Here is a 23,607-nt window from a genome sequence, read left to right on the forward strand (position 1 = left end):
GCTTTGAATGTTGCCGAGCCGTGTAAACGACGAGGCATTTTTGTTTTGAATGGTGCCGAGCCGTGAAAACGACGAGGCGGTTTGTTTTGAGTGGTGCCGAGCCGTGGAAACGACGAGGCGTTTTTGTTTTGAATGGTGCCGAGCCGTGAAAACGACGAGGCGGTTTGTTTTGAGTGGTGCCGAGCCGTGGAAACGACGAGGCGTTTTTGTTTTGAATGGTGCCAAGCCGTGAAAACGTCGAGGCGTTTTGCTTTTGTTAGCCAAGGATGAAGCGTTATCGAACCTGTCTAAGGACCGGTGTTCTCGAGTATGTTTATCCGGGTTTAAGAGTTTTACTTCGGTTTTAGAGAAAGCGATGTAGTCTCGACTTATATTCTCGTGTGCGATAGTAAACCGTGGCGACCTGATACGTTTTTGGTCTGATATTTGTATAGCGAGCTTTAATTTTTATCCGTAGAGGATGTAACTTGCACCCTCGTCCTAGGAAAGGTGGTAAAAGTCCGTTTAGAGAACTTTGTACTTGTTGCCCTGTTGTGGCCAGCAACGAGACGAGGCGTTCGAAGGCTTAGTTTGCCGAACTGAAATTGAGGACCGTTAAAGGTCCGAGGTAATCAGGTCATGATATCATGCCGAAGTGGTGAGTTACAGAATTCAAAAATCCAAGATTGTTACAATGTGAAGCTAGCCGAAGCGAACCAGAAATCAAGGGTGAAAGTGAAATAAGTAGATGATTAAAAACGAACTGAGAATATGCCGAAGTGGCGACGTTCCTAAATGGGCAAGTCAAAATAATAGAGTTAAAGGAGGTATGTGTATACGTACCCATTCCCCCCCCCCTTTTTAGGAGGGGGGACAGCTGAACCCGTCCGAAGACGGGCTGCCTACGTACCCTTTGCAGGGATCAAGTCGTCCCGTAGTTCATGCTGGCTGTGCTGTGGTTTTAGTGATAATACTTCTTTAGATGCATTGCGTTCCATGATCTTGGAATCGCTTCGTCAGCTAGTGTCGCGAGTTCGTAGACTCCTGGACGAACCACTTTTGTGACTTTGTAAGGACCTTCCCAATTTGCTCCGAGCTTTCCTGCGTTCTTCTCGACTGTCTTTTGGAAGACCTTTCGGAGGATGAGCTCTCGTGTTTGAATCTTCGACTACGAACGTTTTTTATGTAGTATCGCGCCGTTGCTTGTTGGTAGTTCTGGATTTGAACTAGGGCTTGGTCGCGCTTTTCGTTGATTAGGTCGAGCTCGTCTAGCATCATTAAGTGGTTCAAGCCCTCCTGCCCTGGTAGAAGTCTTCGTCGAATACCTGGGAAATCCACCTCGGGGGGAATTACGCACTCCGATCCGTAGACCAGAGCGAATGGAGTTTCCCCGGTGGCTCGGCGCGGAGTTGTCCGATGAGACCAAAGGACTCCTTCGAGTTCGTCTGCCCATCGTCCCTTCTTGGCGTCGAGCCTCTTTTTCAGACCATCGAGTATTGTTTTGTTGGCTGCTTCAGCTTGTCCGTTCCCTTGGGGGTATCTTGGCGTGGATTTGCTGAGGCGGATTTTCCACTTCTCGCAGAAGGCTTCGAAGCGTGTTGAGATGAACTGGGATCTGTTGTCCGTGACTATTTCGTAGGGAACCTCGTGTCAGCAGATGATATTTTTCCAGACGAAGTGTTCGACTTGAGCATCCTTTATGCTTGCATAGGAATCGGCTTCGACCCACTTGGAGAAGTAATCCGTGAGGACGAGCAGAAAACGCTTCTGCTTCGAGCGATGTAGAGGTCCGACGATGTCCATCGACCATCTCATGAACGGATAAGGCGACGAAATTGACGAGAGCAGCTCGGTAGGTTGATGAATCGTCGGGGCGTGCCGCTGACACTTCTCACACTTAGCCGTAAATTTCTCGCAGTCCTTGATCATCGTGGGCCAGAAGTAGCCGTGCCGTTTTATCTTGATAACGAGAGAACTTCCGCTGGAGTGGTTCCCGCACGCGCCGCTGTGCACCTCGTACATGATCTTTCTTGCCTCCGCTCCTTCGAGGCATGTCATGAGAGGCCCTGAGAATCTCCATTTAAACACCTCGCCATCGACGAGGACGTATCGTGCGGCCTGAGCTTTTAGTTTGCGGGCTACCCATTTGTCAGTTGGCACCTCTCCATCGGCGATGTACATTCGGATTGCTCCGAGCCATTCTTTGTCGCAGCCGTATTCTGGCTCGGCTGGTGAGGCGTCTTCTTCCATTGGAATGGCTTCGTCGTCCTCTGGTTCTTGTTCAGGAGGATTTATCAGCCGAACTCCTCCCACTTCTTCGATACTAGGACGTTCGATGAATTTGACTGGGATTGTCCGTCGGAGATCTGGGTCTAAGGTCGAAGCGAGTGCTGCCAAAGCGTCAGCCGAGGTGTTTTCTCCTCGGGGAATTCGCGTGAGGTCGAACTCGTCGAATTTTTGCACCAATCTCGAACTACCTTGAGGTAAGCTCCCATCTGTCCATCCTTTGCCTCATATTCTCCGTTAAACTGGCATGCTACGAGCTGTGAATCACAAAAAGTCCTTATCTTTCGAACCCCGATTCCCTGTGCTAGTCGTATGCCAGCGATCAGTGCTTCGTATTCTGCTTCGTTATTCGAGGCGTGGAAGTTCAGGCGAAAAGACTGCTCTAATATTTCTCCGGTGGGAGAGGTGAGGCGGATTCCTATCCCCGAGCCGTGTCTAGATGACGAGCCGTCGACGTGCAATGTCCATACTTCGCCTAGAGTTGGCTCGTTTATTGCTTCAGCCGGGAGTTCAATGAGAAAATCAGCGAGCACTTGTGATTTTGCAGACGACCTATTTCGATACTCGATGTCGTATTCGCTCAGATCTATGGCCCACTTGGCGAGCCGACCGGATTGGCTTGGGCTGTGCAGGATCGAGCGCAGCGGAAGTGTGGCGAGCACAACAATCGAATGCGATTGAAAGTACGGGCGCAGCTTGCGAGCCGAGACTACGACGGCTAGGGCGACCTTCTCGATCTGGGGGTAGCGGGTCTCGGCGTCGGTCAGTGTCTGGCTGATGTAGAAAATGGGTTTTTGCTCGGATCGTTCTTCTTTGATTAGTACCCCACTCACAGCTGTAGCAGACACCGCGATGTAGAGGAAGAGCGGCTCTCCTTCGACCGGTTTTGCTAAGATTGGTGGGCTTGCCAGATAAGTCTTCAATTCCTGGAAAGCCGTCTTGCATCGTTCGTCCCATTCAAATTTCTTGTTTCCTCTGAGGGTGTCGTAGAAGGGCAGGCATTTGTCCGTGGAACGGGAAATAAACCTGTTTAGCGCGGCGACTCTTCCTGTTAGCCTTTGCACTTTGTGCTTCGTCCTTGGAGAGGGCATCTCAATTAACGCCTTAATCTGCTTGGGGTTCGCTTCTATGCCCCGGTGGGTTACCAGATAGCCGAGGAATTCTCCCGAGGTGACCACGAACCTGCACTTCGCCGGATTTAGCTTCATGTTGTGCTTGTTCAGCTGTTCGAAACATTCTTGTAGGTGCGCGACGTGGTCTTCCTCCTCGAGTGACTTGACTAACATATCGTCGATGTATACCTCCATAGTTTTTCCGAGCTGAGCCGCAAACATTTTGTTGACGAGCGGTTGATATGTTGCTCCAGCGTTTTTGAGTCCGAACGGCATGACCTTGTAGCAATATATCCCGCGATCAGTTATGAATGCTGTTTTTTCCCGGTCGTCAGGGTGCATCAGAATCTGGTTGTAGCCGGAGAATGCATCCATAAATGTTAACAGTTTATTTCCTGCAGTGGCTTCGACGAGCTGATCGATGTGTGGCAAGGGAAAGCTGTCTTTTGGGCACGCCTTGTTGAGATCGGTGAAATCCACACAGACCCGCCACTTGCCGTTCTTCTTCTTTACAACCACCGGATTCGCGAGCCAGTCCGGATATTTGGCCTCGGCGATTGATCCTACCTTGAGTAATCTCTCGACTTCGTCGTTGACTGCTTTAGCTCGTTCTGGACCAAGCTTTCTTCTTTTCTGCTTGACTGGTTTAAAGGTCGGATCTACATTCAGCTCGTGACAGGTTACATCGATGCTGATGCCTGGCATATCTTCCGCCGTCCAGGCAAAGGTATCGATGTTTTCCTTGAGGAAGGAAAGGAGCTTGCTTCTCAGAGGCTCTCCTAGTTGTGTTCCAATTTCGACGCACCGTTCCGGATGCGCCTCGTCTATGCACACCGAGTCCACTGCGTCACATGTCGGCTCGGTGCGTGTTTCGCGGCTCTCTGCGATCTGTAATTGCTATAAGAGTTTGGAGAGCTCGTTCGCGGGCTCTCTGTCTGTCTTCATCTTTTTGCGGTCTATATCAGCTCGTGCTTTGGTGACGGGGTTCCTCAGTTTGTGCTCGGCTAGGCAGCACATTCCCGACTCCTTCTGATTCCCCTAGATCGTTTTGACGCCCGAAAGATTTGGGAATTTGAGGCAGAGATGGTAAGTGGAGGGTACTGCCCGCATCCCGTTGATCCAGGGAGTTCCCATGATCACATTGTAGATTGCTGGGTGATCCGTGACGCAGAATTCGACGATCTTAGTGACTCCGCCAGCTACCACGGGAAGTCTGAGCGTTCCCATAGTCATCGTCGTTTGTCCTGAAAATCCGGTTAGAGGTTTGGAGATTGCTTCCACCTCGGAGAGGTCGATTCCCATTCTTCTGAGTGTTTCCCTGAAGATGACATTCACCGAGCTTCCAGTATCGCTGAGCACCCTTGCTACATCATGATCCCTGATCGTTAGCTCAATCACCAACGGATCGTTGTGAGGTCGATCGATTCCTGCCGTTTCTTCCTCGGCGAAAGAGATCATTGTGTTTGGGATGTCGGTTGGCTCTGTCCAATTCTTCTTTGCTTCGGCTCGACGCTGATAGGCTTTGATGGAGGACACGGTATCTTGGTAGTATTGAGATCCACCCATGATCATATTGATCCTTTGCCTCGGCTCGGGTCGCTTTTCAGGTTCGCCTCTCCTGTCACGCTTGGGATTATCGCCTCGTCGGGGAGGATTCGCTGGTTCCGCCGCGCCGCTCGGCTCGGCTTTTTCTTGTTGTTCGTTGGGGACGAGGGCTTTGAGGCTGACCGCGTTTTGGAGCTCTCCTGCTGCCATATTTGCTGCGAGCTTTGCTCCTAGAGTTCGGCATTGAGCCGTGGAGTGTCCATAGGTCTGGTGATACTCGCAGAAAGCCTTCTCGTCATAGTTGGCGGACTTTCTCACCCAAGTGTTGTTGCGCGGCTCTCCTCTTCCGCGTCCGGAGCTGACCTGGTAGTTATGGGCACCTCCGCTCCTCGGTTCATCCGAACTCTGCATTGTTGCATTGCTCGATGGATTGCCCTTCTTCGCGGGGCGCGGCAAAATTGAGCTTTGGATCGCTGCTTTAGTGGCTTCGTACTGCTCGTCCAAGTTTTTCATTTCCTCCTCGTTTACGACGAAGTCTGATGATCGGTGCAACGCGTCTTGAATCGTTTGCGGCGTATTGAGAGCCATCTCCCGGCGGAACTCGGATTTGTACCACAAAGATCGTTTCAGAGCCTCGAGCGCAGCCTTGTCGCTTATCCCTTCTATTTTGGATACGACTGCCTTGAATCGTGCCATATAATCCCGAAGCGGTTCGTTCGGTCCTTGGGATAGTGTCCACAAGTCGGCATCAGATGTTCCTCTGTCCATAAACATTGAGTATTGTTTAAGGAACAAGGCGGAGAGCTGTTGGAAATTGCCGATCGAATTTCGTTCCTGCCTTGAGAACCACTCGAGTGCGGCTCCCTTGAGATGCTCCACGAAGAGCAGGCAGTATCCGGCGTCTACTTCGCGCTCGGTGAGTTTAGCGGCGTTCTTTGTGAAGGCTCGTCCCATTGCTATCCGAAACGCTGTGATGTGTGCTTTCGGGTCGGTTGTTCCTTCGTAGAACGGGATTCTCACCTTCCCCGGCTCGGGAATCCTGGCTTCCGTGATTCTTGCAGTGAACGGGGTTCTTTAGTTTCTTCAAGTATTCGGTCAATTTCGGGCGCGGCACTTGTCGCGTTGTGCACTTGAGATTTCATGGCGTGTATTTCAGCCACTGTCCGAGCCATAGAGGCTCGCAGCTCTTTAAGCTCGAGGGTTTGTACGTGAGTCATTCCCTTTGATTGGGGGGGTCGCTCCCGCTCCTCTCGCCTCGGCTCGTCTTCGCGTTCTGCCTGCTCGATCCATTGGAGATTTTCTTCCACCTCGGCTGGGTTATCGCCGCGGGTTGGATCGGAGACTTCGTCAGTCCGGATGCCGTTCAGTGCCGAGGCGAGTTCTTCCTGACTAATTCGGCGAGCCGAGCCAGTTTGCTGCGGATTCATGGTATCGTCGTTCTGCTGGGCATCTACGTCGATCGCATCGTCCCCTTCCTCACCGGCTCGTTGCCTGGAGTTCCGGCGTAGTGGAGGCGGCTCGGTCATGTTGATTCGGGTTGCTGCGGGAGTACGTTCGTCAAGGGGACGAAGAAACGAGGAATTTCTTGCACCACTCCCCGAGGCTTCTGCGGGTGTCGAGAAATCGAAGCGTCTCCGAATTCCGTCCATCGGGTCGAGAATTCCGGCTCTCCAAGTCGAGTGTTGTCGTTCAGTCGCCATCGCGTCAAGCCTCGCCGTAATCGCCTCGTTTCTTTTATCTTGGTCGTCAATTTTTTTCATCAACGCAGCTATCATGTATCGCATCTCCTCTTGGGTTTCGGTCGTTGCCGTCGTTGTGCCTGATGCTGGAGCGTCCTTCTCCGCGCCGTTACCGGTGTTGTTGGTATCATCGTTAGCGTTGCTCGCCATGTTCTTCGGATCTTAAAGCCTTGTCGATTTATAGTAAGAAAGTTTCGTATCCCCACAGACGACGCCAAATTGTGTGAGCCAAAACTCGCACAACCAAGAATTTGTGAAGAGAAACTAAGGGATCTGAAACTTCTAGGATGATCGCAAGAACAGTAAGATCAAAAGAGGATTTTTATTGCTGTAAAGTGTTTAGTCTTTGTTGCTTAGGGTTGCCCAGGTTACATAATGAATTGTATACATCGTCTATTTATACTAACTCTCTGAACCGCCTAGCCGAAAATCTCGGGCGAGATTTTCGGAATATTTCCTTATCGCCTCGTGCGGCTGATCGCCTTTGCATCTCGCCTAGGGTTTTTCATGGGCTTCACCTCTCAAGGCTTCGGTTCGGCCCATCCATGCTTCTTTACGGCTCGGCCCATCTAGCCTCCTTCACGGCTCGGCCCACTTGCCATGGAGACATGATCTAGCCCACCGCACCGATACACGGCTCGGCCCAAACGTATTGAAGTGGGGCTCGGCCCATTTCTTTCGATGCGGCTCGGTCCACCTGTCTTCTTTCACGGCTCTCCCCACTGGCCTATCTGCACGGCTCTCCCATTTGTCTTGGTGAGAATGGCTCTCCACTTGTCATGGTGAGAACGGCTCTCCCACTTGGCCAGCGCGGCTCTCCCACTTGGCGACCACGGCTCTCCCTGATAGACAAGACTTTTTAGGGTCTCAGGGCTATCAATCCCCTTGTCAATGTAGCACAAAGAGGTTAATCAATCCAGATGTGGTGTTAGACACTAAACTATGTGATCAAGTTCTTAATTCAAGTAAACAAGAGTGGGTTTTGATTAATCTAGAGACAACTACAAACATAAACTGGATTAAAGACTAATGACAATGACAAAACAAGAACTAAGCAATGACAAATGATGTGAATATACTATGATGGAGGCATGAGATTCTAGACATGATAGTTGGTTAGAGTGCTTGGTGCTAAACTAGAAATGCTAATGACAATGATGAGACATGATTCAAATGATTAAGAACTCTAATCTAGGTTAATCCTCTCATGAAGGTATTAACCTCTATACTAATCCATTTTCAAACCAAATTCCCATTTGTGAAATATGAATCAATATGCATTAATAAACAGTTCTCAATGATCATTCAAGCAAATAACAATACATCATCATGCAGAAAAATGCTTAAACCTCTAATACAACTCTTTCAGGAATTTCATCAAACACTTTTGGTGCATGAAATTCCCAGAATCTAGAGCTCAAGTGATTATCAAGGATCTAGCATAGAGAACAGTTGTTTAGAGAAATGAATCAATGAATCTAGCCCTAAGCACTCCTAATCTAACACTTTAGCACCCTAACCTACACATCTAGAACCTCATTAAGGTGACTACTCACTAATCATGATCAACACACTAGATCCTTTGCAAAATGTGTTGTTAATCATGATTAGAAGTTTGATTTGATGATAAGAAATGATGGAACAGGATAAAAAGAAACTTCAAAATCGATATTAAGCTCTCTAAAACAAGTGTATTAATTAGGTTTTCACAAAAGGGGAAAGAAGACTAAAAGTAGATTCAAGGTTTTTTACAAATTAGGTCTAAAAACCTTATAAAGGAGGCTTAGGCGAACTGGGTCAACCCGGAACAAACCGGGTACTGACCCGGCCTTGGTGGGCAAAGATGGGTTTGCCACGGTCTGGTGTGTTCTTGGTGTGACCGTGGCAATCCTGACCGTATCAAAGTCTTCACTTGTGTTCTTGGTTCCTTTTGATGCCACGGTCTGATCAAGCTTCGTCTGAAACCCGTGGCAAGTCACCATGTCAAACGCCGAAGATGTGTAAATGTTGCCACGGTCAAGCTCCTAAACCGTGGCATTCAGATCGTGTCAAAACCCGCATGTATGTGAAATCTTTCCCAGCCAAGTATTTGTTTGCCACGGTCAAGTCTCAGACCGTGGCATTGAAACCGTGCCAAAACCCGAAGCCGTGTAAAAGTTGTCTCCAGCCAATTGTTCATTTGCCATGGTCAAATCCCAGACCGTGGCATTCAGCTCTTGCCAATCGCCGAAGCTTTGCAGGAGTTGCCACGGTCAAGCCTCAGACCGTGGCATTTAGGCCGTGTCAATCGCCGAATGGTTGCAAAGTTCTTCTCAGCCAAGTGTATGTTTGCCACGGTCAAGTGTAGACCGTGGCATGAAGATCGTGTCATTTGCCGAGGGTGCACAAAAGTTTCCACGGCCAAGTGTGGACCGTGGCATTCCATCGCGGCATGTTTAACTTAGTCATTCTGGGCTGTCTGGACCACTCGCATTCCGGAGAGTGTAACTTCCTGGAGACTTGTCCGAATTGAATGATTTCGGTTGAAGAAAACAGAGGACTCATTTATCTCCAACTTTGGTGAAGGAAGCTTTGGTGCTTGGGAAATGTAAGGCTTCCTGGAGGGCACATCTTTGCAGTGCATGTACACGACCAGAGAGAGGCGTCTAGACATGTGTCCATTCCGGAGACCGTATCTTCCTGCTCATAGATCCGAATTGAATGCTATTGGACGTTCTGGAAATACGACTCAAATGTCTCTGATTCTCATGAAGGACCCGGAAACTGAATCGGCCTGGAAGTGCACCGTCCTTCGCATCCTTCAGAACTGATCTGCTCGGTCCGGAATACCTGCGAGATAGGGGTTCCTTCCGACGAGCTTAACTCTCTGCTCACGCGTCCGAATTCCACGATTCCACTTGCTATGAGACCGTGATCCAATGCTCTCCAACTTCTATGAAGCACCCGCCATCTGAATCGGACCGGAAGGTTCCCCGGACAGGTGATTTCTGAGACATGTTTGCACCCAGAGATTTTGGCCGATACACTTCACTCGTGGTACATGAAAATGGCCGGTAAAGCTTCCCGCGGTACATGAAAATGGTCGGTAAAACCTTCATGGCCAGCGAGAATGGCCAATATCCTCCAAAGACCCAATTTTTCCACTTTTCAAGCTTTGCTCACCATTCCACCTCCTGGATTCATCTTTTCAGCTCCAAATTCACCTGATAAACACTCAAAACATGCAAAGACTCATTTGGACCTAATGCATCTCCTAAGTTCTAAAACAAACCCTAAGGACCTAAAATGAATAAAATAAAACATGATTTGGAATGATTTATGCAACCTAAATGATGCAAATTATGGACATATCAACTCCCCCACACTTGTCCTTTGCTTGTCCTCAAGCAAAAAGAGCAAATGAGAGAAAGAGGTTGTATGCATTGGGAGTTCACATTTCCTTTTTGAGAGAAGTGATCACAATGAGAATTCAAGTTCATGCTCAATTATGCAATGCAAAGCCATACTCAGATATATGTCAACTCAACAAGGAATCTCCACAAGTTCTTCTCTCTCTCAACTCTTTAACATTCATTAAGCTTTTTAACAAGTGGATCAAATGGTGCATTGTTTAAACAAACATAGTTTGGCTAGGGTGAGGTTATGAGACTAAAATGATCTCATCAATGCATGAGTGGGTTCAATGCAGCAAAAGGTTCTCTCAATAAATGACCAAACTTTGGCAGAATGCTAAAGGTAAAAGGCAACCTATGCATACAAGGGCAAAGACTCATCCCACCCCACACTCTACTCAAAGTTTCCTCACTTGCTCACTTTTCACACTCATTCTTCTCTCACTAGGGGACTCTCTTTTCTTTTTCATACACAAGTCTCGGAGTTCAAACTTTACATAGCTCTTTTTCACTTTCTTTTGTAACCTCTAACCTCTTCTTTTTTTCTTTCTTTTTTTAAAACATTTGAGCTCTTTGGCTTCTTTTCTTTTCACTTAGAGGCTAGACTCTTTCTTTTCAAAACACTAGAGCTCACTTTCTTTGACTCAAAACTCCAAGACTGATTTCTTTTCTTTTCCATTCCCCTAGTTCTCACCATTCTCCTTTCATTTCCACTCATCTCTCCTTTTTCCACTCACCAACATGTATTCCCCCACACTTAGTTCTTGCCAAATCTCTCAGCTCCTTGATGATGGAACTTAGCACTCAATGAGACTTGCCCTTGTCGCCCTAAACCTAACACTTTCTGCTAAGTTTGGTCCAAGGTGGCCTCTCAATCACACACAAACAATTGGCTTGAAAGAAGGATGGGTTCAGGGTGAGGAAAACTGATCTATTATGCAGATTCAGCTATTTGAGCTAAGGAAGAGGATGGTAAAAACAGGATTCTAGCTCAAATATGTATATTGGTATCCACAAGCTTGTTCAAACAATGCATCAAATGATAATTTCAAGTCAAGTTCAGGGTTTTCACTTAATCAGAGTTGAGTTCAATTCAAACTTGTTTCTCAGATTCATATCATTTCAGACTTTGCAAGCACAGAAAAAGATTCACAAGCATATTCAATTCAAGTTTTCAAAGTGATGTACTCTCTAGAAAACCTATCATTACTCCCTGCAAGATGCAACCTACATGCATATGCAATCTAGACTCAATCCTAAAAATGAGAATGCAATTACATGATCATTTTTTTTTGTGTAAATTTTTTCAGATTTTTCCATTTTTTTGGTTTTTATATGCACTTAGATGAGACTAAATGAATATGCAACTAGAATGTGACTCAAGACTCAAAGTGTAAAATAAGAAAAGAGAAAACATGATTAGTAAAGGATGAAACTCCTCCCCCACACTTAAATAACACAGTCCCCTGTGTTATAAAAGCATGAGAAAGAAGTGAAATCAAAGCAAACAAGTAAAATGCAAAAGAAAAAGAAAGTCTACATGCTATTTACAAGATTTTGAGTGTTTACCTCAATCGCTGAGGTCTGACCCCGAACTATGTCTCCTTTCCTTTCTCTTGCCACGGTCTGGTTGTTTCCCCTTGTCAAACTCCTCGTGGCAGTGCTCATTCCTCGGTCAAACCCTCCAAATATTTGCCACGGTCAAACCTTTAGCCCGTGTCTTGTAGACCGTGGCATTCTCCGAATATTGGTCCTTCCACCTTGTTTTTGCCACGGCCTGGTTTCTTCCCGTGGCAATACCTCGTGTCAAACCCTGAATATTGGACATACCACCTTTTCATGTTGCCACGGCCTGGTCTTGAACCCGTGCCTTCCAGCCGTGTCATGCACCGAATGGATACTCAGTCTTCATTTCTTTGCCGCGGTCACCTTGTCTTCCCGTGGTAAACTTCTCGTGGCAAAATCCGAATCGAAGTTATGCACCGTTTCCTTTGCCACGGCCAAGTTCCTTAACCGTGTCTTGTGGCCCGTGTCAATCACCAAACAAAGGGGATTTCTGTGTACTTTGCCACGGTCTGGCTCCTTCCCGTGGCAATCTAAACCGTGGCAATCCCCGAGCCTTGTCCATTCCTCTTTTTCTTTTGCCACGGCCTGGCCTTGAGACCGTGATTATCTCCCCGTGTCAACACAAAGAGGCTTGCCACGCCTTGTTCTTGACCGTGGCTGGTGCCCATGTCAAAGGCCGAGCACAAGCTTGTCTCCATTCCTTCATCTCTTTTCATTTTGCATTCACTTTCCAAGGGTTCAGACTCAGACCTAACACCTGTAGACACTAAACAAACCCATCAAAACATCCTAAAACATAAAAAGAAAGAAATCAAAAGATCAAAAGCATATTTACAAAGGATAAGCTTGGGGTGTCTTCCAAGAGCATTTTGTTTAAAGTCTCTAAGTTTGACTTTGGAAAACCTGTTTTTAGCTGGGGTGAGGTTGAGCACTGATGCTCTTCAGCACTTCAATGGTCCTGAGCAAGGAAGCTGAGTTGGTTTGCTGCATTTGGGAACCATTAGACCCTTGTCCTCTAGATCCCACCTTGAGACCTTTGTCCACCAGCTCTTGAATACCAGCTGGGTCTTTATCAAAGATGGCCCTTGTGAGACATGCCCTCACTTCAGCAAACAGACCTGGCTTCTCATTGCAATCCAGCTTATACTTCAGAGAACCATCATCATCAACCCAAGGAGTGAGATCAAAGTCTTGAGAAGAAAGATCAGGTTTAATACTCTTGTCTTCTGATGCTGAGCCATCACTTTTGGTGTTAATCATCCTTAGATCACTAAGTGTAGGAGACCATGAGAGCAAGATGTCTTCTTCTCTGATCAATGGCTGTTCAGTCCCATCCTTGTAAACAGAGTTGGTGTGAGGTTCTTTTTCTATTTCCACAGCTGAGAGAGATTGGGATCCACCTAAAATCCCAGCACTTCCTACATACTTCATCTCAAGTACCTTAGGGGGTTCTATCTCTTGAACAACTGATCCACAAAATTCAGCTAAAGGTGGTTGAACAGGGTAAAAGGCATCCTTATCCACCTTTGTAAGCACCACTCTTTGAGTATCAAAGTCAATCATTGCACCAGTGGTGTTGAGAAATGCAGTTCCAAGCAATAGGGGGAGCTCTTTGGTCTTCTTCATCTTCATGATCACAAAATCAGTGGGAATTATGCATTCACCAACTTGAAGTGGATAGTCTTCTAAAAATCCATATGGTTTCTTGGAGTAGGAATCACCAAAGGTGATAGAAGAGGGGTAGGACGTTATAGACTTGACCTTTAGCTTCTCCATCATATCTTTAGACATTATACTCACACTGGAGCCTGAATCACACAAAGCATTCTCAACTCTAAAGTTTCCAAGAGTGCAAGAGATGGTGAACTTCCCTGGGTTGCCTAGCTTTGGGAGGGAGGTGGGCTTCATCTGAGTTGATTCAGAGGTGGAGGCACAATCTGTTAGCTTTGCTTGACCAGTTGGCAGCTCCTTTGTTTCAATAGACACGGAATCATTCCCTTGCTGAACAGAAAGAACTGAACCGGCTGCCCCCACACTTTTATTCTCAATGTCCTCATTGAGTACATGTATGAAGCCCATGAAATCCTCTATAATGGCATTCTCATCCACATGGGTTTGTGCAGGTTCACTAGAGACTTGACCATAGAGAAGGTCTTCTATTTCTTGCACAACAGCTGAGTGGTCATCATTGGAGTAGATGGCATTGCAATAATCCTTTGGGTTTTGAAGAGCTTTACCTGGAAGAGAGACTTGTGGTTCAGAAGTGCAGATGCCCTTGTTCTTTTTAATAGACTTTAGTTCTGCGCCCAGTGTCTCCATGTCAGATACCATCTTTTGTTGTCCTAGTAAGAGCTGTTGGAGAAGAACATTGAAAACAGGACTTTGTTGAACAGTTGGTGGCTGAAACTGATGTTGAACCGGTGCTTGCTGTTGGAACTGTGGAGGACCAAACCCAGGTGGTGCCTTTTTCTGCTGTGTAGTGAAACTAGGACCCTGAAATGGTTGCTGTTGCTGACCAAAACCTTGATTCTGACCAAACTGATTCTTTGGTTGAAAAGATCCTTGAAAGTTGTTCTGGGGAACAAATTTCTGTGGAGCTTGAGGATTGGGATACACCTGGTCTTGTGGGTTAGCTACATTGGTGTTCCTGTAAGAGAGGTTTGGATTGGCATTACCATACTGATACCTCTGGAACCTCTGATTCCCAATGTAGTTTAGTTCCTCTTGGGTTAGACCTTCTTCACTGATGTTCTCAAAGATTTGAGATGGTTCCTCATACTCTCCAACAAAATGCATTGGCTTGTGAGTTACCAGCTTCAACTTGTCTAATTCACTTCTCAACTCCTTAACTTCTCTGGTGAGCCTCTGTTCTGAGCTTGAACCTTCATTCCTATTTGACCTGTCATAGTCTTCACCATAGGTATCATTGCTCAATGCTAAGTTCTCCACTAGCTCTAAAGCAGCATGAATCTCTTTACCCAGGAAGTTCCCATTTGAAGCAGTTCCAGTTGGTTTCTAATCTTGGGAAGAGCTCCTCTATAGAGTGTGCTGAGGAGAGAAGCTTCACTAAACCCATGGTGTGGGCATTGGTTTGTTTAGCTCCTGAATCTCTCATATGCTTCACCAAAACTCTCATTGCTGTGTTGAGTGAAGCTAGAGATTTGGTTCCTCAGTTTTGCAGTTCTTGAAGTTGAGAAGAACTTAGATAAGAAAGCTTGCTTGCATTGCTCCCAGGTTTGAATGGAGCCTCTTGGAAGATTCTTCTCCCATTGATGAGCTTTATCACCAAGACTGAATGGGAATAGTCTTAGCTTAAAGCTGTCTTCTGAAACTCCATTAATCTTGGTCAGATCACACACCTTATCAAACTGATCCAAGTGTTCCAAGGGATCTTCCATTGCTAACCCATGGAACTTTGAATTCTGTACCATATTCAGCAATGATGCCTTCACTTCAAAGTTGTTGTTTTGCACAGGTGGTGCCTGAATACCAGCTCCATACTGATGAGCATTGGCCCTGTCATTCTCTCCAACATAGACTTGGGGTTGCTCATATCTTCTTTGCTGTGGTTGGAAAGGGTGGGGTTGGTGGTGCACTTGTTGTCTTTGCTGAACATTGGCCTGATGCCTCTGTTGATGAGCTTGAGCTTGTCCTTGGTGGACATAAGCTTGTTGGTGCACTTGTTCCTGATGAACATTACCCTGATGAAACCCTTGACCAACTCCATTACCAGCTCCATTTCCTTGAGCCTGTTGCTCATGAACTGGTTGTTCTATATCTACCACGTGATCTCTTTGTTCTTCCATGTCAGCCTGATCAATCTGCCTACCACATCTGTCCCTTCTCCTCCTTGGTACCAAAAGGTTGATGTTGTCGTTGAGAGGGAAAGGTGGACCACAGCTTCTTGATCTAGACCTGGTGTTCATACACCTGAAATCACAAACAGAACTTGAAAGGAATCAGTAAAAACAAGAAAGTAAGCACTTGATCTCAAGAACAGATCAGAGCTTAATGCTAATCAACCACAATTTGGCAACGGCGCCAATTGATAGACAAGACTTTTTAGGGTCTCAGGGCTATCAATCCCCTTGTCAATGTAGCACAAAGAGGTTAATCAATCCAGATGTGGTGTTAGACACTAAACTATGTGATCAAGTTCTTAATTCAAGCAAACAAGAGTGGGTTTTGATTAATCTAGAGACAACTACAAACATAAACTGGATTAAAGACTAATGACAATGACAAAACAAGAACTAAGCAATGACAAATGATGTGAATATACTATGATGGAGGCATGAGATTCTAGACATGATAGTTGGTTAGAGTGCTTGGTGCTAAACTAGAAATGCTAATGACAATGATGAGACATGATTCAAATGATTAAGAACTCTAATCTAGGTTAATCCTCTCATGAAGGTATTAACCCCTATACTAATCCATTTTCAAACCAAATTCCCATTTGTGAAATATGAATCAATATGCATTAATAAACAGTTCTCAATGATCATTCAAGCAAATAACAATACATCATCATGCAGAAAAATGCTTAAACCTCTAATACAACTCTTTCAGGAATTTCATCAAACACTTTTGGTGCATAAAATTCCCAGAATCTAGATCTCAAGTGATTATCAAGGATCTAGCATAGAGAACAGTTGTTTAGAGAAATGAATCAATGAATCTAGCCCTAAGCACTCCTAATCTAACACTTTAGCACCCTAACCTACACATCTAGAACCTCATTAAGGTGACTACTCACTAATCATGATCAACACACTAGATCCTTTGCAAGATGTGTTGTTAATCATGATTAGAAGTTTGATTTGATGATAAGAAATGATGGAACAGGATAAAAAGAAACTTCAAAATCGATATTAAGCTCTCTAAAACAAGTGTATTAATTAGGTTTTCACAAAAGGGGAAAGAAGACTAAAAGTAGATTCAAGGTTTTTTACAAATTAGGTCTAAAAACCTTATAAAGGAGGCTTAGGCGAACTGGGTCAACCCGGAACAAACCGGGTACTGACCCGGCCTTGGTGGGCAAAGATGGGTTTGCCACGGTCTGGTGTGTTCTTGGTGTGACCGTGGCAATCCTGACCGTGTCAAAGTCTTCACTTGTGTTCTTGGTTCCTTTTGATGCCACGGTCTGATCAAGCTTCGTCTGGAACCCGTGGCAAGTCACCATGTCAAACGCCGAAGATGTGTAAATGTTGCCACGGTCAAGCTCCTAAACCGTGGCATTCAGATCGTGTCAAAACCCGCATGTATGTGAAATCTTTCCCAGCCAAGTATTTGTTTGCCACGGTCAAGTCTCAGACCGTGGCATTGAAACCGTGCCAAAACCCGAATCCGTGTAAAAGTTGTCTCCAGCTAATTGTTCATTTGCCATGGTCAAGTCCCAGACCGTGGCATTCAGCTCGTGCCAATCGCCGAAGCTTTGCAGGAGTTGCCACGGTCAAGCCTCAGACCGTGGCATTTAAGCCGTGTCAATCGCCGAATGGTTGCAAAGTTCTTCTCAGCCAAGTGTATGTTTGCCACGGTCAAGTCTAGACCGTGGCATGAAGATCGTGTCATTTGCCGAGGGCGCACAAAAGTTGCCACGGCCAAGTGTGGACCGTGGCATTCCATCGCGGCATGTTTAACTTAGTCATTCTGGGCTGTCTGGACCATCTTGCATTCTGGAGAGTGTAACTTCCTGGAGACTTGTCCGAATTGAATGCTTTTGGTTGCAGAAGACAGAGGACTCATTTATTTCCAACTTTGGTGAAGGAAGCTTCGGTTCTTGGGAAGTTTAAGGCTTCCTGGAGGGCATATCTTTGCAGTGCATGTACACGACCAGAGAGAGGCGTCTAGACATGTGTCCATTCCGGAGACCTTATCTTCCTGCTCATAGATCCGAATTGAATGCTCTTGGACGTTCTGGAAAGACGACTCAAATGTCTCTGATTCTCATGAAGGACCCGGAAACTGAATCGGCCTGGAAGTGCACCGTCCTTCGCATCCTTCAGAACTAATCTGCTCGGTCCGGAATACCTGCGAGATAGGGGTTCCTTCCGACGAGCTTAACTCTCTGCTCACGCGTCCGAATTCCACGATTCCACTTGCTATGAGACCGTGATCCAATGCTCTCCAACTTCTATGAAGCACCCGCCATCTGAATCGGACCGGAAGGTTCCCCGGACAGGTGATTTCTGAGACATGTTTGCACCCGGAGATTTTGGCCGATACACTTCACTCGCGGTACATGAAAATGGCCGGTAAAGCTTCCCGCGGTACATGAAAATGGTCGGTAAAACCTTCATGGCCAGCGAGAATGGCCAATATCCTCCAAAGACCCAATTTTTCCACTTTTCAAGCTTTGCTCACCATTCCACCTCCTGGATTCATCTTTTCAGCTCCAAATTCACCTGATAAACACTCAAAACATGCAAAGACTCATTTGGACCTAATGCATCTCCTAAGTTCTAAAACAAACCCTAAGGACCTAAAATGCATGAAATAAAACATGATTTGGAATAATTTATGCAACCCAAATGATGCAAATTATGGACATATCACTCCCACTTATCTTTCTTCCATACTTAGCCATTCTAAGGTGGTTTATCTACTTGGGGTGAAAACCGACCCCAACATATCTCTTGGATTCTTAAAATCTGTCAAGTAAAAATGTAACATCCCTATCCCGGGCTCCTAAGAGGCGGGGAACCGGGAATGTTAGATCGGCCATCGAACCGCGTTAGGTAGGATGTCCGATTTGGTGAGCACACAAGATCGCCAGGAAAACGTCCAGGTAACAATCAACAACATAGACTTAGGCTGATCTCTCTACTAAACCTGAAAGACATGGGGAGAGGAGGGGTGAGTAATTGGGATTACTTAGTGAGGATGGGCCTTAAGGAGGCCCACAACATCATCAAACTAGCATAAATTGGTTTTAAGAGATCTAATCCTAAAGCAAGCCCACACAATATATATATATATATATATATATATATATATATTTACTTATATATAGACAGTTCATTCCTAGCAATCAATCACACAACACTCAAGGGTAGCCCTACAAGCAACTACACAAGCAGCGGGTCCCCGGCCTTTGCCAGTAACAGTAGGCTGCCACATGGGCCCCCATGCGTCACCCGGAAAGGCAAACCAGAATAATCCCATCCAATGGCTGGCCTATTACCATACCCATTAGTCAGGTTTACTCTGCCAGTCACACAGACTGATCCACAGCAATCACCAGGACAGGCTATGACACTAACGGTCACTCAGACGGCTGTTCATAGTGGTCCCCCCCCCAGAAAGCTGTACCCAGCGGTCCCCTTGGACGGCTGTTCAATAACCAGTGGATCGCTAATCCACTCCAGCGATGGCCCCTGCTGTGCGTTCACGACAGCGCACGCCAACAAACAACACTGACTCCCGCCTCTAGGAGCCAGGGGTCCTAACAAAGATCTACTATGCACAAATCATCCATTTCATATAACCATTCCTTTCTTAAAGGTCCTTCCATTATTAAATGCACTTTCGGTGATACCAGTTGTAACAAAAAGGAACATTAATCAGGTTAACATCACACAATCAATATTTTAAAGTCCAAATAGGTTTAGATCCAAGTTCAGGTTAATTATCTCATTCCACCAGCAACCAGCAATCATCAACAAACAGGCAACATGGATCCAGGTCCTAAACAGTTCTAACAACCCTAACAAGCATATCTAAGCCTGATCTAAGAAAAGACCACTTAAAAGTCAAACATGCATATGTAAGAGAGGATGAAGCCACAGAGTCCTCACCTTGGCTTAGAAGGCTGAGAAACTGGAGGAGGAGGCAGAGGAGAAGGAGATCTAAGAGGAGATCCATCAGAATCAGATCCCATCTCACCCAAAGGAGGAGGAGGCGACACAGACATCTCGGCTGGGCAAGGAAGCTTCGGCGGAGAGAGAGGCTTTGAGGATGGTGGTGGCCGCGGCAAGGAGAGAGAGAGACACGACCAAGAAAGAGAAGGAAGAAGAAGAAAACGCAGGGAGAGAGAGGAAGAGAGCAGCTAGGCGCAGAGAGGAGAGAGGGAGAGAAGAAAAAGGTGGCTAGGGTTGTTTAGGAGCTTAATGAGGGTTTTAGGGATTTAATTAGGTATTTATATGGAGGTTTAATAGGTGGGATGGGCTTAATGGGCTCTTAGAAAGAAATTAGGAAATGCCCAAATAAAAAGAAATAAAAAAAGGAAATAGAGATGGTTTAATTTAATAAAACCGGAATTAGGAACTGGTAACATCCGATATTTGGTTAACCAAAAGTCGGGATGTTACAATCTTCCCCCCTTACACAGGATTCGTCCCCGAATCCTAAGAGAGAAGTTCTTAAAAGGGAAATTCGAAGACTAAAGACCAAGGGAAACGAAGGCACAAAAGACAAAAGGAGCTTGGTCGCAGAAAGGAGGGATTCAGAAATGAACTCAGGAATGGAAGCAGGAATGGAAATAGAAAGGAAATCAGAAAGGAGCTCAGAGAAGAAATCAGAAAGGAATTCAGAATAAAGCTAGGAATAAAATCAGAGAGGAGGACAGGAATGAAATCAGAAAGAGGATCAGAAATGAGATCAGGAAATGGGAGCAGGAAATGGAATGGATCCAGGAGGAGAATTGGAAATGAAATCAGAAGGTTCGGAAGGAGATTAGGAATAGAACCACAAGAAATTATGGCACCAGAAAAGATAGCGACTGAGAGGAAAAAGGACAGGATGAGGCCAGAAATGAAGCATGAAAAGAATTAGAATGGAATTAGAAGGAAGGACAAAATGAAATCAGAAGGGGAAAGGCAGAAATGGAGTCATAAAGGGCTCACAATGAAATCGGGAAAGGAATTAGAAGTGAACCATGACAGCAGAAAAGATTCTTAGCTAAGAAGGAAGGAGCAGGAAAGAAACCATAGGACACATGGTGCCAAGAAGGAGTTGCAGGCTAAGGGTTTAGAACACAGAGTGATCAACAGAATTGTGTAGGAGGGAGAGTTTAAGGTATGATGCAATTTAAAATACTTTATCAAGAAATCAAAACCCTTTTCTTATTAATTTAAAAATGAGGAGTAGAACATATAGTTCTAAATTATAAAATGCTTGGAAACACCAACAAAGAATTTTAGCTAAGTCCTAATAACTAGATCCTAAAGCAAGCAATCAATCAATAGAATAGAATAAATAAAGAATAAGTAGTTCTACTCCTGAAATCAATTTTTCCTAATCACTATGAGCATCTTCAAGAAGATCATCTTCAGAGGGGTCTTCATCTTCATCCATTTCGCTGTCAGAGGAGATGTAGACAGGGCCTCTAGTCTGAAAGGATCTCTCTACCCACAAGGCTCTCTTGTAGACTTCCCTTACACGACTTCCTATGCCTCTGCCCATCTCCCTGATCCTTGCCCTGAAGTTGGAATGCAGACCTTGGAAGAAGAAGTTAGCAAACTCCAGAGCTGAGTAGGCCTGAGGTGCATGCTCCATTGCATTAACAAAATCTTGATGGTACTCTAGAAGCGTCCTGTCTGCCTGAATGGCAAACCCTCTCCAAGCACCAAGTGGATTCACTGGAGGAGCACCTGGTGCCGCTGAAGTCTTCGGGCATTGGCAGCATCGCCCATGCTCCACCATTTTCTGAGCAGCTGGCTTGGTCTCGGAAGGAGGCGCAGGAACAGAACTAGGCTGCTGCAGAGGACAAGCTGAAGGAGCTCGCCTAGCCTGGCTCGGTCCACTTGTAGATGCCTCATGCACCTCATTACATCTCCAAGGAGTGTACTGAAGGGTCACTCGGGTAGCAGCAATTGTCCTCTTCCTGGCTGTCTCCTTGGTCCTAAACCCAAATCTAGAAGAGGAAGAAAAGAGGAAAAGAGAATCTATTGGATCAGCGTCTATAAGTTGTTGGTTGTTCTAGGTTTGAAAACATTTTAAAAACATTTTAATAAAAAAATGTTTTCGCAAACAGTTTTCTCTTTGAAAACAAAAACGGGCGCGACCACTTTAGAACGGAGCTAAAGTGATCTAATCCTGGGCTCTGATACCAACTGTAACAAAAGGAACATTAATCAGGTTAACATCACACAATTAATATTTTAAAGGCCACAGGAGGAGGAGGAGGAGAAGGCAGAGGAGAAGGAGATCTAAGAGGAGATCCATCAGAATCAGATCCCATCTCACCCAAAGGAGGAGGAGGCGACGCAGACATCTCGGTTGGGCAAGGAAGCTTCGGCGGAGAGAGAAGCTTGGATGATGGTGGTGGCCGCGGCAAGGAGAGAGAGAGACACGGCCAAGAAAGAGAAGGAAGATGAAGAAAACGCAGGGAGAGAGAGGAAGAGAGCAGCTCGGCGCAGAGAGGAGAGAGAGAGAGAGAAGAAAAAGGTGGTTAGGGTTGTTTAGGAGCTTAATGAGGGTTTTAGAGATTTAATTAGATATTTATATAGAGGTTTAATAGGTGGGATGGGCTTAATGGGCTCTTAGAAAGAAATTAGGAAAGACCCAAATAAAAAGAAATAAAAAAAAGAAATAGAAATTGTTTAATTTAATAAAATCAGAATTAGGAACTGGTAACATCCAATATTTGGTTAACCAAAAGTCGGGATGTTACAAAAAATATTTTGTAAATTGTTTAAATCCATAAAACTCTCTGCAAATTTTACAAATCCCACAAAACTCTTGAAGATTTGACTAATCTCATGGGTTTTAAAATCAACCAAAATATTTATGAATCCAACTTACAGTGACTCCTTCCCTCCTCCCCCCCCACTTTAATAAAATAATTACAAACAATTAAATCTAATTTTTTTTGAAAAACTCACTACAAAAAAAAAATATGTATACATCAAATTTTTTTATCACAAAACATATTATTTTCAATCACTTATTAGCAATTGATATAAAATATGTAATCTAGTAAAAACTAATTTTACTAATAGTTAATTTAACATATATTAAATCAGAAATGATAGAAACTGTTATTAATTTGGATTATTTTATGAAGAGTAATAACAATTATAAATGCACATCAATTAGATACTCGATGTATCTATATTTTTTAACATCACTTATAAAACAAATGATACAGATATGTTTTAAATTATAATTTAATATCATTAATCGAGAAATGGTATTAAGAAATTTTTAATTAATTTGTAACAGACCAATCCATCTATGAGACTGTTACCTTTGATTTCAAATCAGTTTACTATATTAATCAAATAAAATCATTACCATTTCTGAATAATATTTTTATTTTATTAATAAATTTAATGTCTTGCAACTAAAATTTATAATTTAAAATTAAAATAAATATGAAGTAAATGCAGAAATAATCTTTTAAAAATAACTAAATTTAAATAAATTAAAGAATAACCCTTCAAACGGTATACCACTTCAGACTATTTCTCGTATCCATAGAGATCGTAATCTTCATACTCACCTGCGATTAAGATTGAAGGGTGAACAATTGGGAAAATTACTTAGTGAGGACTAAACTCACACTTCTATAACATTATCCATTCATTTCCAACATGTCAAGCCTAAAACTAAACAACTAACAAACAGTGCTCTACAAGCACACAAATAATTTCAAGCGCACCAGATCATCATGCTAACGAGGCACAGAAACCCACATCATGCTAATGAGGCATAGAAAACCACATCATGCTAACGAGGCATGAAAAACCACATTATGCTAACGAAGCATGAAAAACCATTGGTCACACAGACATTTATGTGGTTCGCCTCAACCACCAAGTGATAAAGATCATCCTTTCTTCCAAGCGTGACTCCCAGCATACAATAATCAAATCCTGTGTCTCTGCATAGGTCGATCACCTCGTTCTAACTACTCTACAATCATTAACCAAGCAACAAGGTGAACAAACAAGTATGATGGTGCTTCTTCTAATGTTTTTCCTTAATTAATTCACCTTCTTATGCTTCTACTAAATGCATCAAGCAATGAACTTGAGTAATTCT

General features: G+C 44.8%; 1 non-coding gene and 1 pseudogene across 1 annotated transcript; one reads left to right on the forward strand and one right to left on the reverse strand.

The window, feature by feature from the left end:
• Positions 1–2,351: 2,351 nt before the first annotated feature.
• On the reverse strand, positions 2,352–5,510 carry LOC112087738 (annotated as a pseudogene).
• Positions 5,511–14,688: 9,178 nt separating this feature from the next.
• On the forward strand, positions 14,689–14,795 carry LOC112087904. The gene has a single exon (XR_002900311.1). It is a non-coding gene; the product is annotated as a small nucleolar RNA R71 (small nucleolar RNA).
• Positions 14,796–23,607: the final 8,812 nt, after the last annotated feature.

This window comes from Eutrema salsugineum, unplaced genomic scaffold (assembly GCF_000478725.1).
Source record: "Eutrema salsugineum unplaced genomic scaffold, Eutsalg1_0 scaffold_16, whole genome shotgun sequence".
NCBI lineage: Eukaryota > Viridiplantae > Streptophyta > Magnoliopsida > Brassicales > Brassicaceae > Eutrema > Eutrema salsugineum.